General features: G+C 37.4%; 2 protein-coding genes across 7 annotated transcripts in view; one reads left to right on the forward strand and one right to left on the reverse strand.

Moving 5' to 3' along the window:
- Positions 1–15161, reverse strand: part of RANBP1 (RAN binding protein 1) — a 214404-nt gene that overhangs the window by 86766 nt on the left and 112477 nt on the right. The gene's annotated exons all lie outside the window — the stretch shown is intronic.
- The window catches only part of ARVCF (ARVCF delta catenin family member), a 245417-nt gene that overhangs the window by 12092 nt on the left and 218164 nt on the right, over positions 1–15161 (forward strand). For all 6 annotated transcript variants that reach the window (XM_068208793.1, XM_068208796.1, XM_068208794.1 and 3 more), the window contains one exon: positions 1258–1324. The gene's annotated coding sequence lies outside the window, so the exon portion shown is untranslated. Of the gene's footprint in view, positions 1–1257; positions 1325–15161 lie in introns of those variants that run through there.

The raw sequence follows: 15161 nt of genomic DNA on the forward strand, positions 1-15161 counted from the left end.
TTGTTTTTTGGTTTTTTTTTTTCTTTTTTTTTTTTTACAGGAAATTTTGTGTTCATTTTTTTCTTGGAAAAAGGGATTTTAAAAGTGAAATTTGTGAGGAAAATTCTTGCCTGAGGTTGGATTTGCACTGATTCAGCATGTTTTTTATGATTAGACCATCTCCCTCAGTGCTGTTTCTGGAACAACGTGACCCTTTTAATGAATTTTATTTTGTGACAAACTGAATTTCCGTGTACGTGCTCTATTTGCTTGTGTGTTTCGTGTTTGTGATGTGGTTTCTCCTTTGTTCTGCAGCACTTAAAAGCATCTGCTTATCAGAGTTGAAGATAAATAAAGCATCCTGTTAGTAATTAGCTAGATGTTCATTGTGTCATCCTGAAGGCCCTGGAATTACTGTATCAAGACATAGTGTTGTCTTACAACTTGTATATTATGAAAAATAAAATTTACCATGGAAGGTGATGACACCTGGGGAGAAGATACAGATTTTGGGAGGCAGCCAAATGCTGAATTGCTTAAAAGAATTGGGGGACAAACCCTAAAGTCTTCCTTCATAAAAACAGTCTGCAGGTAGTTGTGTTCATATTTTTTACATCACTTAAAAATCAGTTTCTCAGATTTAAGAAGCTGGTTTTCCCACTGAGTTCACATACATCCTTTGTGAATCAGAGTGTTAGTTTTGTCTGGTATTAGTGGGTTCAGGTGAGGCCTTGTGGGTGAGCGTCTTCATCCAGAACAGTAACCCCCTCCCCCCGCCAAACAAAATAACCTTAATTATTTGTGGGATTCATTACTTAAATCACTGCTGTAAATCCCTCTGTGTCAGTGTGACCGTCCTAGAAATCCAGTGCAGCCAGCAGTAGAAGGGTCAATGGCCAGCGGTGCTTTGGCATTGTAGTGCTGTAGCTACGCTTGGGCATTTATTTATCAATTGATTGATTTATATATTTTGTCCAATCACAAATGATTTTTGCATTTTATGACCCAAAGCTGTCAGTAGAAACTTTGCCACATACTAGAGCGTTGAAACCAGATAGACATTTCATCATTGAACTTTGATTTTGGGAAGTAGGAGCTCTAGAGCTGGATGAAAGCCTTGACTTGAGCTGTTTTGAGCTAGGGATAGCAGTGCAGTTTTGGCAGGTGTTTGGGGTGTGGACTGCATAGGAAGTTGTCTCATTCCTCAGGTCAACAAGCCATTAGTCACACTAGTTAGAGAGTTTATTCAGAGTTTGATCTGCCTCTTATGTTTTCCAGGGGTATCCGTAACTGAGTTGTGCTTTATGAACAAGGGGAGGGGCCTAACAAGTCGCCTGAAAGGGTGGTAAGAGTTGGCAAAATTTCTTACATATATTTATATTTCTTTCTTTATTACATGTGTTTGTGTGTATGAAATCTAGAAAGCAGACTTGTCTGGGACAGTAAATAGAAAGATTAAAAAAGTAGCAATCTCACAGTTGACATTTGTTATACCAACAATAAAGTGATAAAAGGCTAAATTCTTTTTATAGTAATAGCCTGTAGTGACCTTTCTCTCAAACAGAAGGACTTTTGAACTGAGTATGGCTAAAATATGCAAGAGTTTGAGTTAGCCTGCTTGGAATACCAAATCACCAAACAAAAACAAATGATTGTTATAATCAAAATCTAGAATAATCAACTGCATATAATGTAGCTAATAATAAATCTTCCAAAACTTCATAAATGGGCCTTGTCAAGATGTTTTGTTCTGCTGCTGCCTGGCTTTTAGACAAGAGGGGAACTGACTCGCCACTTCCTGACTGCCCCTTCTCAGCCCCTCCGTTTAGTGTCCAGCTGTACAGACAGATCTCATCAGGGCTTGTTCCCAGAGCTCTCTGTGCAGAAATCTGTGGCAGGGGAAGGTTGCACAGATCTCAGCTCTGGGGTTACCTCCAGGCGTGCTGGGCTGTGGGCCTTGCTGCCCCAGAGCCTCCGTAGTGCAAGAGAAGGGCCCGTGGCAGAGCAGCTCAGTCAGTGTAGGCAAAGAGCAAGCAATTTATTCATTCGTATGGCTTTCACTGAGCTTAGAAGTTATTCCTGAGACCTAACCAGGCAGAAGCTTCCTTAGAACAGGAAAAGTCATTTACACTGGTATAAAGGAACATAATTAAAAAAACCCTGATCTCTTAAATAACTAAACCAGAAGATGGCTGTACTTGCTAAATGAGTAAAAATGATCGAATAATTCAAACTTCTAAAAGCTTTCATTTCTTTTTATTAGTCTCCTTTTTAATTTGTTTAAGGGAAAGTAGATTTTTGGGTAGAAGATGGGAATACAGTTTACACAGTACACGCAGAACTGAGAACTATTGCTTCTGAATATCCTAAGCAGTATAGAAGAGGTGGGAGATTCCTTAGGGGATTTTTCACTATAATAGTCAGCCTGAGGTGAGACTCATATTTCAGCTAACTATTTAGAGCAAAAGAAAATTACTGTAGGGGTGAAAGGGAATAAAGTAGTAGGAACAGAAGGTGTTATCTTTCACCAAACAGCTTCACTACTTGTTCAAAATTAGGTAAAAAGGTATAAGGCAATCAAATGGAATGCTGTTTGCAGTGACATGACAAACATGTATCTGTATTTATTCTGCAGTATATTTGTGAAGGTAAGGAATGTACAGCTTTGAAAATCTTCCTGCTTTTTGTACTCTCAAGATTCAAACAATACTAATTGTCCTATCATTACCAAAGGGCTTTTTTACAGAGTTCATGTCTGAGACTGATTTCTTGTTTCAGAAGTGAGGTGTTCTCTCTATTCCTTTCAAAGAGCATGTCACCCTTAATCAGGAGAGCTATACATTTTCAGAATGATGGTGCTTTCAATTTATTGCTTGTCAACCCTAAAGAATGCTAGTCATTTTCTTTACAAGTGCAACTCATTGACTGAGACTGCTTACTTATAAAGCAATTTTAGGTTTATTTTGATTGGTTATTGGTTTGTGGCTTTTAATGATGAGATTGAATTGCATTTCTGTGCAGTAGACATTGTGGTTGAAAATCTGGAAAGTTGGAGCCATTTGGAACTGCTCTTACTCCCACTGAGGTCAGCAGTAGCATTTCTGTGGCTTTCAGTGGGAGTAACATTATACTGTCTGAATGAGAAGATTTTTCTTTCAAAAACCACTTATAATAGTCTGCTTTAGTTAGAGTTACATGAAAACTAAGTAACTATTGTACTGCTTGTTTATGGAAAAAAAAAGGTATTTCCTAAGTAGGAGAAATAAGTTGTAACCATTTCTGTTGTGCCAGCACATTGGGTTTTTTGATACCTACAGCTCTGGAAGTCATTGCCACAAAAATTGGTTATCTAGAAGAGTTTTGATTATATCCTCCAGTGTGTTTTATTATATTGTTTGTGGGAGTAGGTTTCAGCAAACTGATTGCCTTCTCACAAGGCAGGGAGTGTAGCAGGATGAATCCTTGAAGGTATTAATGGTCATGTCAGTGAGGAATCTGGATTGGAGAGGAAGTGTCGTCTGAATATATACAGTTTTCAAAACTGTGTATTAGTTCTCAGCATTTATTAAAAATTATTATTAGTGTCATTTTCAGCAATGTCATTTAAGAAGAGGGTTATTTTCTGCAAAGGTGAACATTTCAAAAAGTGCTATGTTTGCTATGCAATGACTGTCAAAAGATTTTTTTTTAAGCCCTTCTAGGAAGATGCTACTAAAGTGAACTTCACATAAAAGCTTCTAGCCCATGGTTGCCCAAAGAAGATTTCTTAAGCATTAAAAATAAATGCCTTTTCAGAAATTAATGCTAAATAGTAATTTCCAGAACTGTAGTTGTGTGATTTAAATAGTCAGTTTTGCTTGCAGTATACAAAATGGAGTTGACTGGATTTGAAATGTGTTCCAGGCTGCCAGATTTCAGACCTCAGCCATCCGGAATGGGTGTTTTTGAGTGGTTAAGAACATTTTTTTCCTTGTAATTAATTTTCTTTCCCTAATTCATTGCTTGTGGATTTATGGCTGCTTATTTTGGGTTTCTACCATATTTTCTGGAATGATCAAGAGTGATGAATTAATCTTAATTGATGGATTACTGTACATTAATCAAACTCTTACTTAATATGCTTGATATTTCTTGAGAGTAAGCTATTTTTAAAAAAACATTGTCTATAGTTCAGTTTATTAAATTAAGACTTGAGCATATAAGAGTTTCTGTCACATATGGGAAGCACAAGTTATGACCCAAATACTCAAATTACCCAAAGTTAGCATTTTGTTTTATAAGCATTTGCAGCACAAACAAAGCTCAACTAAATAATTTTAGAAAGGAATTTCCCCTCCATATAGTGTACATTATATGTAGATGTTAATTAGGGATTTTTCATCTGTGGCTTTTGGAGATTTTTTTAATCTGGTTTATCTGATGCCAAGTCTATTTATTATGAATGGGAAGTTTTACTATTGTCTCTGCATGACATGGTTTACAAACTAAGTCTGATGACTCTGTGTTGTGTGCCTGAGAATTCACCTCTACATGATTATCATTAGTTAATGATCATACAAGCTTTCCAGAATTGCTGCTGAGTCCTAATTTTGCCTTCATTATTATCCACACCATAGTAGTGCCTTTGGTGGTGCTGAATAGATATTAAAAAGTACGTTGGATTCTTATGTACAATATGCATGACTTCTCTAAATTATAGTTTAGGGAGCATCAGAACTACTGAAATACTGATTACCGAAACAAGAAGATTTTTTTTGTAGGATGTCTACTAAATGTTTGCAAAATTCTTAACCTCTCTGAAGTAGAATTTCATTGAATTGCCTGGCTAAGGTTGGCCTTAGAATTCTGTATGATACATCATTGTGTGCTGCCCTGCTTTCTGCTTCATGGCTTGGAGAAAACCTGCTTCATCGTAAATGCATTAGTATTCAAGCCCTGGATGCTTTTCTGGACTCAAAGGACCGATAATCTGTATTTGGAATACGCATGTGGAAACATGCTAATGTACACCTATCAATGGAGCTGTACCTCTTTGCACACATTAGTATTGAAAACAAATATGTAACTTCTGATTCTTGCGGTCCATCCGACAGTGTTTGTTTTCTGGTCAAATGTGCGATGCAGCTCCTCTGTCATATCTTTGCTGGCATATTCCCAGATGCCATACCAAATTTCCCCATATGGATCCAATGAGGAGATTACAAGTTTAGAATTTAATCTGTAGTTGCACAGCAAGAGTCATGGTAGGCCTTCTTAATATTCATTCAGTGTTCGTGGAGACATGTCTAGCAAGATGGAATAAGATTGGCGCGGTCTATTAAAACTACAGTGAATAAAACTTTAGGACCCAATCTCTTGATTTACATTTCTTATAGCAACATCTCTATGGAACTGACAAGACATAAATATTAGACAAATGTTCTCCTTTTATTTAGATTCATTAAAGGACTTTTCAAACAGATAAAGGAATCTTGGATGATGAAAATAATTAAACAAAAAATATAAAGCATTATCTTATAAAATGGTTACAATACCTGCTCCTCAGTAAGCCAGAAACACATCGTTACAGCATAGGTACAGATGGAATTGAAATGAAATGCAATCAGTTTAGCTGCTGCACCATCCCATGGTGACTGTTTTTAACTTTTCCTTTAGGTGTTAAAAAGTATATTTTATACAAGAGGAGAGGCAATTTTATTTGGCTTTGGGCTACCTTCTTGATTTCTTGTAGTTTCAGTATTATTCTTCCATTGTAAACTTTCATGCCTTATGGTAAGCAATGATTTTTTTAAAAATTTGCTTTATATGGTGTAATAATTGATTCTGGGCTTCAGCAGGGATGTACATGGAACAAGTCTTCTGAAACTGATTTGCAGCTGTGCTGTAGAAACGTGTTGGAAATCGTTTGGGAGAATTTTGTGAGACTATCTTGCACAACTTAAATAAAGGGTCTTCCTTTTAAAAACCTCATGACTTCACTGAATTTTGAGATAGGTTCTAAAATACCTACATAGTGAAGTCGAGAGCATTTGGACTCTAATAAAACAGTCCCCTTTGCATTTTAGATTTAAAGCTGAATTTTTCCTCCATCTGGAGGGTTATGCATGAACAACTGCAGAGATGGGTTGTTCCATGAGAGTTCTGGCAGGGATTGTTTCCCTGGAATGATGCATTCAGGAACAGAAGGGAAACGTGCCCTGATCTGTCTCAGAAGCTTAAAGCATCGCTTGTTCCTCCTCTCCTTCCTGACTGGAATTCCAGTAATTGTTGTAGCTTTAGCATCGCCCACATCAGTAGAAAGAAAGACTGTTTCTTGCCACTGCTCCTTACCACTGCCAAGATGGACCTAGGGCATTTTTGACTGGGGGTATGAGGGCGTATTTATCTCATTAAAATGATGATTATCATATCCTTTTGTTGACATTATCTTCAGCATGTTCTTTCTTTTAATTAAATTGTAGCTTATTGTATGGTAATTCTTTTGCTTTCCTGAAGTGCTTCTTCTCCTTATGATAGGTATCTGTACAGAATCCAAACTGACAGCTGACAAAAGATTGACTTCATAATGCTGTAATGGATTGCAGTACTTCTTGTTTTGAGCATTTCTTCTTTTGGCACTAGGCATTTGTGAAAATATTTGCTAGGTTTTTTTTTTTCCCATGTTTTTCTATATACATGTATAGGATGATATTTTGGCACAAAAATGTTACACTTCATTTAGTGACAAAGAAAATTTTCATCATTCTTGGAGAAAGTTGGTATGTTTGATAGTTGCACATCACTCTGTGTATTTATAGGTACAGGGGGCAGCACAAAGATTAGATGCTTTCCAGCATGTGTTACTGCAGTATTATATCTTTCATGAAGGTTTTTTTTATGGAGCTGAGCTTAGAAGTATGTTTGAAAACAGCCTTGTCACACATGTCATCAAGGTCAGAAGGGAGAGAAAGCAGACATTTCAATGTTCCAGCTAAATTTTGTGAAAGGACTGTAGAATGTTAATGCTTGCTAACCAGTGAACCAGTCTCTTCGTGCCTCTTCAACAGTCCTGCAGTGGAGAGGATGCACTTTATCCTGTTCCATGAAATTTTGAACTTTCACTGCTTGGGACTTGAAGGTTAAACTTTCAGGTACTACAGTTGATAAAAGCCACTAATTGATTAGGAACCCAAAGTGGCGCCATACAAAAGCCTGGAGTGCATGGTGTGGAGAAGTCCTCAAGTGAGGTTGGGAGTGTGGTGTCTGTACTTGGAAATTGTCTAGTTGTTGATGTAGTGGAGAACAGCGGTTCATTCTTGCTGTTTATAGACAATGGAGGCTTTTTTGGCATTTTTATCGTGGTTTTCCACCGTGAGTTCTGGAGAAATATGAACAGTTGGTTCCATGTTGTAGAACCTCACTGGTGGTGAATACAGTTCATTCCTTGGAGTGCTGCTTTAGAACACGTTTTAATTTCAAATAAATATCCAACTGAAAAACATTTTGCTGAGCACTGGACCTAATTAACACTATCATTACATATTTCTGCATTTAGTAATTTAATCTTATTACTTACAGTTTTGGGAAGCTGATGTGCATGTTGATAGCATTCAGGTGTTAATTAAAAACCACATAAGTAAGTAAACATCAGTTAGACTAATATTATGCCCCCAGACCTGGAAGTGTGCAGCCTCATCAAAAGCAGACTTTCTGTAATACCCTTTGTGTGCCAGTGACACTGAAGGATAATGCTGCTTTGTATTATCCTTATAACTTGAAAAAAAAATTATTCTGATTTATTGGATTTATTCCAGACTTAAACTGCTGTAGAAGCATACTACTGCTGTGTAAAACCTTTCTGCCAGCAGGTGGAAATGTATATACAACTCATCCTATGACTTACGTCTTTTCACTGGCTGATATTTCTTTTCCAATCACTGAAGTTGAAGGCTAGTAAAAATCCTATTTAAAATTTCAACATAATGGATCTCGCTGTGCCAAAACTTACAAGTTCTTCTCTTTAGCAGAAACTGGAGAGTCTAGACTTTCTGGAAGGTAGGAATACTGGAATAGTGTTCTGTATTACCCACTACAAGTAATTAAAAGCTGTAGATATTGGTTAAGATGTCTGTGGTATGTTTCTGGAATGATTTTTTGTGGAATGGGGATCTCTGTTGAACTTGGGACTGCTGTATTGCAGTAAATTTATCTGTGGTATAGTACTAAGCACATGCAAGCATGGTCTTTGCTAATGAGTTTATAGTTGGCACAAAGTTTCACTAGCTTTTCGTGGCAATCTTTGCTGTTTGGAATTCAGAACTAGTCATGCTATTCTGACACAGTTGGATATCTAATTGAAAATAACATCACAGAAGTATTTTTCTGTTAGAGTTGAATCTGTAAGATCCTAGCTTTGTATTTGAGACTGAAGTTTTGTACTATTTCCATTACTATATAAATACTGTATGGTAAAGAGTTGATATTATTTCTGCCATTTCAGTGGAAAATCAGAATTTCAGGTGAAGCAGAGTTGTGGGATAATAAGCTTGACAAGGCACTAGGTGAGATATTGTAGATCTAGTTTTTAAGTATTAAAAGACTGAGGAAGACTGTATTTAAGTCAAGACAAGGAGAAGAAATTAGAGGCATTGATACTTGAGGTTCAGAAGGCCAATTCTAGAAAGGAATTTGGAAGGCTTTGAATGCTGGATGATAGTGGAAGCAAGGGACAGAATACATGTCTGGAGTTACAAAATGGCTAAAATAGCTGTTTATTTTTATTGCAAGTGGTACAATACAGCATTCAGGTTGTATTAAAGCTACGTAGAAGGAAGCTAAATAGGAAAACTCATGGGATTTTGAAGATACCATTCTGCATTTTTTTATTGTCTCTAATCCCACCCAAAGGTGAATTCTCAAATATGGGAGAGCTTGCAAGCTCATACTGAGTTAGGCAACTTTACAGGCTGAGCAAAAACTACTGCCTGTACTTGGTGGTGTGCATAATTTTTCTGGGCTGGAAGGAAAGAGTTACAGACAAACTTAGAGCCTGTGGAAAAAAGGTCTTCACTCACAATGGAATTTGTCAAGCAGACACAGATATGCCATGGAATTTTTCACACTTGCTAATGGCTAATGGACTGTCTGGCAGCTCAGTTAAACTATGAAAACTCTTGCCTTCCTTTTTTTCTGTATAGCACCACATGAGGAGAGAGCATTGCTGCATCATCCAGTGCTTTTGGGGTGTTACATTGAGAGCTGATTCCACCCTGATTAATTTCTGAGAACAGGCAGCTCACAGCATAACACTGTTCTCTTTTTTTTAATTTATTTTCCACTCTACTTTCCTGCTTGATTAATATTACAGCTATTGCCTGAAACACAGAATTATTTCTCTGTACAGTTCTCATTAAGAGATGATCCAAAGGGCTTCTTTCCTAGTATACCACAATTAAATAGGAAAAGGTTATCTGGCCTTTCTGAGAACTCATTTAAAATGAAGGAATAAGAATATTGTTTCAATTTTTTTTTTCTGAATAATAACGTGCAGAGATTACATTTTGCACCTTGTTCCAAAATCCAATCACTTCTTTTTATTTCTGTATGCAGTGTAATTCCTTGGCATTTGAAGAAGATGGCACTGGAAAACAGTGCATATGGGTTCGGTTTTTTCTTTCTATAAGCAAGTTATTTTGATGTAATGAATGGAAGCCGATCCTCTGTCAGAAAGAGTTGATCAAATGTGAATTAAATAACCAGACTGTATTAAAGTCTGTGCCTAAAATGGTAAATGTTAATATGATTCATTCAAAACTGTAGGTATAAAATACAGTAGATAAAAATTTATCTTGGTCTGCTAAATTCAAGTTAATTGGAAGAAGGGTAGTGCAGAAGCGGGTGGCATTTTGTTTTGCCATGTTGTGACCAAAGGGTGTTTCAGAATAGTTTGAGTTTGTTAAAAGGCAGATTTTGCCGGAAGGGAGAAATGCAGGATCGTGTTTTGTCAATTTCTAATAGGAGTGGAATTTCATTAGGACTACTATTCATTTTTGTTGTGGGAGGAAGAGTAAAATAGATTCTCATTGACTTAAAATGTCACTGTCAATTCTAGCTGCTGGAATTCTCTGCAGTTTGTTGGCTGAATATATGAAAGAAAATAGGACTATGGGTCAGCCCTGTTCATTCTAATTAGGATCCGTGAGGTTTTGTGTGGGCTTACACATTTGTGGGTTTTGCTGTTGTAGTTGTATAACATTGTGCTTTTGTCTTTTCTTCTAACACCCACACACTCTTTGCTTTCTGATAGTGCTTCATATTTATTTCTGTAATGCAAACTCTCCTCTTGATTGCAGAAGCATAATTTGTCATGCCTATACTTCATACCTTTCTGTCCTTGATCTCTTGGAAAGTCCTTGACATTTCTTTGCTTGGTCTACCCAACATAATGGTTACATGATTTTCTTGTCCCACTGCTGACAGTCCTTTCTTCAGCGTTTTTCTCAAACTTGTGTTTATCTTCTCCTTCAAAGAGCTGTGTGATAAATCTACATATCCCTATTTCTCTCTCTGCACTCATTTTTCTTCTGTCTTTCTAAGCTGTGTTCTTGTCACAAATTTCAGAATACTCCTTATAGGGCAGCCTTTGAAATCAAAGTCTGCATACTGGCGGAAAGATACGTGATTAGTTTTTGCTTTGGCTTAAAGAAGAATTACCATCTCTGCCAGTTTCAAACACACAGACTTGCAAGCTGGCTACTAAATTCTAAACGACTTGGAATAAGGTTTTTTATCTTCTTTTGTTTTGGTAGAAATACTTAGTAAAGATTACTGGAAAATTCTGTCCTCCCTGCTCAAAGTGACAGATGATTTCGATATGGAATTTCCTGCTAGTTGTTATGAACAGCCTTTGAATTATGGCTGCCATGAAATTCTGTACTAGCGCACAGTGAAGTGACTTGAAAACAAAGCTAATGAACTCAGAAATACCTGTTGTTAATCTTGCATTCAGAAGTACCACATTAGCTGAAAATCACTTCAGCTTCCTGTGACTTTTTGGTCCTGTAAGTTGTAAAGTGTAATTCTCCTGCAATAATTTTCTTTATCTTAAAAAAAAAAAACTATGTGAGGAAAGGCTTTTGTTTGTAGGTGATCAGTCTCCCCATTAAAATTTGTAATAACTGTGTTATTTTTCCTGATTTTCCTGCAAGTTTTTAAACTTGCAGAGTAACTGCCTACATTCCCTCTTCTAATAACCTCAATGGCAGTTATATTACCTGGAAAGATTTCATTGCTTGTTCTCTGATATTTTTAAAGTTACTATCATTGGTGTTCACTATGGGTATTGAAGACCTCATCTTTACAGGTCTTTGAGGAAAAATAACGTGTCCCTGCAAACACTTGGGTACTTCCTCCTCGTTCAGAGAGAAGAGTTTGATGTCTTTACAGGAGCAGTTGTTGATGGCAGTGTGTTCGACAAGGAGGGTTATTTCTCTAATTCCAAAAGAGCACGTAAGACATAAACAATTACAAATACAAGTATTGTTAATCCCCCAGTTGTTCAACAGCAAGTAGTCTAGCACTTCCTTTTTAAAATATGGCTTTAGTTGAACTACTGCTTCTCAAAATATTTCCACTTATCTCTGAAGTCATAATTATGGTATTCATCATATTTGAATATAATTGCTGCACTTTGCATTCTGTTCAAGTCATAGGACTTCAGTAAGGAATTAATTTGAGCTATTGCTTTCTTGCCTACTGGAATCTGAATTTTGGACTTCCTCTCCTTTGGTTTTTATCAGTTACAGTGTAATGTTTCTAATGAGGCTGTCTCATGCATAGAGTATTACTCTGAAATGGAAGTAGAAATTTACAAAATAATAAGTAAATACAATGTAAGTGGTTATCAGGTGCACAGAGATTTCTGGATACAGCAGCTATAACAGCTCCATGTTAATCCTGTTGTAGACAAGTTCTCCTAAATTATTTCATCCCTTTTGAGAAAAATATTATCTCTGTATAACAAGATTTAATTAATACTTGTCAAGTGCTTGAGGTGATCTGCTTTACGAAAGGTATTGCTGGGTAGTTAAAAATATTTATTCTACTGGGTGCAGTAATAAACAGTAGAACAGTAATAAACACATGCCTCCCTCACATGTCCTGAAAGAATTAAAACACTCAAAAATATATTGGAATATTTAAAGACTTGTGCTCCTCATAGATGAGGACATTATGAAGCATTTTCAAAAGCTTGATAAATGCAATAAACTACAGATGCATCAGCTTGTTCACTGTGTGCTGTCAATCACACAGAAATTGGGACGAAGCTTTGAAGTAGTGTAGGACTATATAATAATATTATTCTGTGCCTTTTTGGAATGTGTGACCTCTTCATGGAAAGAATTGCACATCTGCACTCTAAAGTTTGGAACTGATTACAAAAGAGTTGCTAAGCCCAGTCATTTTCTATTACAACCATGGTGATTTATGTATTTAAATGTAACAAATTTTCTCCTAAAAATAATTAGTGTTTGTGTTTTGTCCCTCTTTATTTGATTTGGAAAGGCTTTCTCTGATGGGTAAAATTGTCCTGATTTCCACCAAAATGAACATCACGAATAGCTGCTCATTTTAGAGCAGTAGAGTTTGAGCTCTCATCAGTGAGAGCATTAATGGAACATGACGATGCTTGACCTTGTCCCTGCCACCTTTCTCTTTTCCTTATCTCCACTGAAGAAGAGAGAGTGAGTTTTGGGCAATGTTCACAGTAGCTTTCTCTCTTGCTGCTTCTCCAGGGCTGGGTCCCCTCATTTGCTGCCTGAGCCGTGCCTGGTGCTCTCTGCTTTGCTGGGCAGTGACGTTCCTGCTGCACATACTGAACACAGGAATGTGCAAGTCAAAGGCAGTGCAATAGGGAATGGGGCCTGGGAGGTTTGTAGAGCATCCCCAGCTCTCCCCACCAGCCCAGGGTGAAGACAGGCTCAGCACATGCTGAGCCTCTCTGCACATTTTTCTCTTCTTTATCAGTCTTTTACTGGGATACTGGCAAGTTTCTTAGTCCTTGGGTATTATTTCCATGTGCAGCCTTGCAGCTGAGCAATTGTAGCAATACCAGAGTTCAATTTAACAGTAGTTCTTCAAGAGCTTGGGTCCTTGACTGATTTGTAGAGGACAAATGAAAAGAGCAATTGCAAATGGGTTTCTGAGCTATTAGAGCTCTAACAGCCTTCCCTCTTGGCTGTCTGTCAGATCATACCTCAGGGAGGGATGGGTGGGCTATGAACCTTAAAAAGATTTAAATACTTAAATGCAGGGTCAACTTTTCATATCAGTGGGTGTCTTTAGCTGGTCTCGGTGTGCTCAGCAGTAATAATTTTCTTTAATATTTTCAGGTAGCTTTGAAGGTGGTAATTGAGTAGCAAGTGTTTTGAGTTCTTACATTTCTTAATCATATTTCCCTATAATTTACTTAAATTCACTATAGAACCTCAGTTTTGGATTCATTTTAAAGAAAACGTCATTGCAACTTGTTGTGCTGTGGGTAAGATTTGTATCTAGTATATCAATAGCTGCACAGAAACTAGTAAGCCAGAGAGTGAACCAAGCCAGGAGAGGAAGAGGTTGTTAGGAAGATCTTCTAAAGGAGAGACATTAGCATACAACTTCCTTCATTACTCAGCTATTTTAGGGTATTCCATCAATGCATAACATTAATCAAGGGAAAGGGAACTACTAGGTTGTGGCCTCTACCTTGTAGATCCTTGAGGCTGTATAACCTCTCTTCTCATACAAATTTGTAGACTTAACCTGTTTCTGGAGTTATCAGTTCCAGCATACTGCAGCACTGGCCATTCTCCTCAGTGACAGCCCCCTTTTTTTGCTTTATTCCTCTCAGGTGTGCAGAAAGTGGCAGGCTTGAATTGATTCTGGCAAGAAGCCATAATAGTTGATGCAAGAAGGCTGTCATCTTTTGGTACACAGAAGTGGTTTCTAGATGTGAAATCCATACCCTGATCCTTTGCTTCACCTGGTGTTTCAGTGGCACTGCTTGGGTTCAGTCTGTCACTGAAATGTTGCTGCTTTGTTATTTACAGATGGTTCTCTGTGGCTGATGTGTGACTCGGTGGGGAGATGACTGCCTGGTCTCTTCATTTCTCTATTATTTCATGTATGAAAAGGATGTATTGGCCACTATTAAAGAAGTAGCCTTATCAAAGAGAAAAGATAATTACAAATCACCATTAACATTCTTTGAGGATGGCTAATTGTGAGAAACTGGGGGGAACAGCAGAATGGAAAAGTTTAAGTGCCAATATCTCTGGCCTCCTGTTTAAGCATCGAGCCTGCCTTGTATAATAAAAGCTATTTATAAATTGCTGCTCTGTTAAACGTGTACAGAATTTTACGATGCATAAATTGGGAAGCAGAGCCAGCTAAGGGACTTAGCAGAGTGATGAATGGATGACAGGGTGCAAGACTGAAACTGTGTTTTATTCATGGATTGTGAGGTCAAGAAGAAGAACTGCTGGGAAGGGCTGGCAGTTGAAGGAGAAAGATACAGAACCCAAGAGATAAAGAATCCGGTAATCTGAGAATTATCAAGGCACATTGTCACATTTCTTTTTGACAGTTACAACTCCAGGTAGTAGCTTTTTATTTTTACTTTGCTACAATTTTCATGAGTTATTTTTATTCTTTCTCCCATTTCCAATTGCATCACTGTCATCAGCTACTTCCAGTGTCACAGCCCTAATTCTCCTAAATCTCAGTAATTTATTTCCTTACATTTTAAGGAGCAGGTAAGAAAAGGGTTTTTTTCCACACGCACGCACACACACACACACACACATTCCTTTTGATACAGCCACCCACCCCCATCCATTTACAGTGTAGAAGGTGTGTCATCATGCAATCCAAAATCATAGTCTTGATCTGGGGCCCAGCTAGAAATTTATTAATCTGTTCAGTTTGGGCTGAACTTGTCAGAGCTCAAAAGATTGGTAGAGGCTGATAACTCATTAAGATGCTGTTTAATTCCCTTGGTCATGCAAGTGTTCCTGAGCAGAATGCAGTTAATGAAAGTTAATTCCAAACACATGAGTTAAGTTCATTGGTTTGCAATCATTATTTGTAGTTTTGTCACAGGATATGTTCAACCTGCGGGTGCGTTTTATATCCGCAAATACCACAGACTAAAAAACAAA

This window comes from Anomalospiza imberbis, chromosome 18 (genome assembly GCF_031753505.1).
Source record: "Anomalospiza imberbis isolate Cuckoo-Finch-1a 21T00152 chromosome 18, ASM3175350v1, whole genome shotgun sequence".
Classification (NCBI taxonomy): Eukaryota; Metazoa; Chordata; class Aves; order Passeriformes; family Viduidae; genus Anomalospiza; species Anomalospiza imberbis.